The following is a 3,511-nucleotide window of genomic DNA, read 5'->3' as shown; positions in this document are numbered from 1 at the left end:
AATCCGTGCTCTATTTCCCACTCGTAGGTCGACTTCACCCTTGCTTAACTTTCTACTTCTTCTTAGTCCCTGTGGATTGGAACATAAGTGTGAGCCACAACCTGTATCTAATACCCAAGAAGTTGAATTAGCAAGTATACAGTCTATAACGAAAATACCTGAAGATGGAACGACTGTTCCGTTCTTCTGATCTTCCTTTAGCTTCAAGCAATCTCTCTTCCAATGCCCCTTCTTCTTGCAGTAGAAGCATTCGGATTCATAAGTGGGTTGACTGACCTTCCTCTTTTCAGACTTGGCGCCAGTTTGCTTAGTTGGGCTGGCCTTGTTGCCACCTTTCTTAGCATTCCTCTTCTTTCCAGATTTCTTGAACTTGCCCCCACGCACCATAAGCACATCTTGCTTATCACTTTTGAGCGTCTTTTCAGCGGTTTTCAGCATACCGTGAAGCTCAGTGAGCGTTTTGTCCAGACTATTCATACTGTAGTTCAGTTTAAACTGATCATACCCGTTATGAAGAGAATGGAGGATGGTGTCTACAGCCATTTCCTAAGAGAATTGCTGATCCAGCCGACTCATATTCTCAATGAGTCCAATCATTTTGAGAACATGTGGACTTACGGGCTCGCCTTTCTTAAGCTTGGTCTCAAGAATTTGTCTATGAGTCTCGAATCTTTCGACTCGAGCCAGATCTTGGAACATGTTCTTTAACTCATTGATGATCGTGAAAGCATCTGAGTTGATGACGTTTTGTGTAGATCTGCACTCATGGTTGCAAGCATTAGACATTTCACATCCTTGTTGGCATCAATCCAACGATTGAGGGCTGCCTGAGTGACCCCGTCGCCAGCGGCTTCGGGCATCGCCTCTTCCAGGACATACTCCTTTTCTTCCTGTATAAGAACTATTTGCAAGTTCCTTTGCCAGTCAAGGAAGTTTTTCCCGCTCAACTTCTCCTTTTCTAGAATTGATCGAATGTTGAATGAATTGTGTTTTGCCATAGTTAAAACTACAATTGAAAAGAATAAACAAATAAATAACCATTCAAAGTTTCTCTTAATAAACTTAAATTCTAGCTGCGAGCTGGCGCTCGCTGTGCGCGAGCGGTCGATGCTGGGCGTAGCGCTCGTCGCACGCGAGCTTGCGCTCGCTGCGCGCGAGGCTTCGCATGCTTGCGCGAGGCAGTGCGCGCTGTGGTGTAGCTCGCTTGCTGCCCACACGCGACTGCTCGTGCCTTGCTTTCGCCTTGCCCACTCGCCCATTGCACACAGCCCACGACACAAGGCAGGGCTCCTGCCTTGTGCTCGTGCACCATGCCCTTGCTCGCTTCATTCGTACCTCATGGGCGACGAGCTCCCTTGCTCATCGTCGCATGCCCGCACTATACAACACCCCTTAAGGGTAGCACGTAGCGTCCATTGCTTTGTGCGTGCAAGTTTAATGAGCGAGTCGCATAAAAAATTAAAAAATTTTAATTCAAAAGTAATGACGAATTAATAAAACATATTAATTTCATAATTTTAGGCCGAAAAATCGAAAAATTTATTAATTAATTAATTTCCGATTAACATGGATTCAAGTCTAGGTCAAATTAATTTCCGGCAATATTTCAGATTCCGGAAATGTTTCCATTTCCGATAATATTTGCCGATACGTACCATGTTTCCGTTTCCGGCAACATCTACGACTTGGATAATATTTATATTTCCGATACGATCCATATTTTCGTTTCCGGCAATATCATCGTTTCCGGAGTATTCATTTATTTGCCTTTGACGATCTCAGTTCCCACTGAAACCAAGATCCGTCGATTCCGAATATCCATAGAAGGAGTATTTAATGCCATTAAATACTTGATCCGTTTACGTACTATTTGTGTGACCCTACGGGTTCAGTCAAGAGTAAGCTGTGGATTAATATCACTAATCCACTTGAACTGAAGCGGCCTCTAGCTAGGCATATAGTTCACTAGATCTCACTGAATTATTAACTTGTATAATTAATATTGAACCGCATATATTAGACTTACCATTAAATGCATACTTGGACCAAGGGCATTATTTCCACAGATTTAGAAGTGGGTTGGCTCACCTTCTTCTTTTCAGATTTGGTGCCACCTGGTTGCTTAGTCTGGCTGGCCTTGTTGCCACCTTTCTTAGCATTCCTCTTTTTGCCAAATTTCTTGAACTTGCCCCCAAGAACCATAAGCACTTCTTGCTTATCACTTTTAAGCGTTTTTTCAGCGGTTTCTAGCATACCGTGAAGCTCACTGCGCGTTTTATCCAGACTATTCATACTGTAGTTCAGCTTGAACTGATCATACCCGTTATGAAGAGAATGGAGGATGGTGTCTACATCCATTTCCTGAGAGAATTGCTGATCCAGCCGACTTATCTTCTCAATGAGTCCAATCATTTTGAGAACATGTGGACTTACGGGCTCGCCTTTCTTAAGCTTGGTCTCAAGAATTTGTCTATGAGTCTCGAATCTTTCGACTCGAGACAGATCTTGGAACATGTTCTTTAACTCATTGATGATCGTGAAAGCATCTGAGTTGATGACGTTTTCTGTAGATCTGCACTCATGGTTGCAAGCATTAGACATTTCACATCCTTGTTGGCATCAATCCAACGATTGAGGGCTGCCTGAGTGACCCCGTCGCCAGCGGCTTCGGGCATCGCCTCTTCCAGGACATACTCCTTTTCTTCCTGCATAAGAACTATTTGCAAGTTCCTTTGCCAGTCAAGGAAGTTTTTCCCGTTCAACTTCTCCTTTTCCTGAATTGATCGGATGTTGAATGAATTGTTGTTGCCATAGTTAAAACAACAATTGAAAAGAATAAACAAATAAATAACCATTCACAGTTTCTCTTAATAAACTTAAATTCTAGCATACATGCATAATTTATCCTTTATTAAGCATTTTATTCAAGTTATGTGTTCCGGAAGGTGTGAATAAAATGATTCCAAGATCCTTGAATCATTAAAGAATTAAGCACATTATGTATTTTGACTCAATTCTAAAATATTTTAGGTAAGCAAAGCCTTTGCTAATAGTCTAGAAACTACTCTTGCTTGATAGGTACGTCTAAGAACTTATTAGGTAAACCTATCGCATTTTCCACGACATAAAGGGACTCCTTACTTATATCGTTGAGTTTCACCAAAACTAACATGTACACACAATTATTTGTGTACCTTACCCCTTTAGAATCAATAAGTAACACCTCGCTATGGCGGAAAACTATTACTAAGATTGATGTAAAGTTATCTAAGTAAGTGTTATTTTGGCATGGCACCTTTTAACTCAATTTTAAAGTTTGGAACTTAAGGCTCTTACTATGTTGGTTAGATTTTAAGTGAACTAAAATCCTTAATCATGCAACATAATCAAGCCATGATATCATGCATAATTAAGACATCTTTAAAGCAATAAATAACTTAAAACATGCAAAAGATATAAATGTGATCTAGTATGGCCCGACTTCATCTTGAAGCTTCAACTTCAAAGTCCG

Source organism: Spinacia oleracea, unplaced genomic scaffold, assembly GCF_020520425.1.
Source record: "Spinacia oleracea cultivar Varoflay unplaced genomic scaffold, BTI_SOV_V1 SOVchr0_004, whole genome shotgun sequence".
In the NCBI taxonomy this organism is placed as follows: domain Eukaryota; kingdom Viridiplantae; phylum Streptophyta; class Magnoliopsida; order Caryophyllales; family Amaranthaceae; genus Spinacia; species Spinacia oleracea.
Note: the sequence above shows the minus strand (reverse complement) of the source record.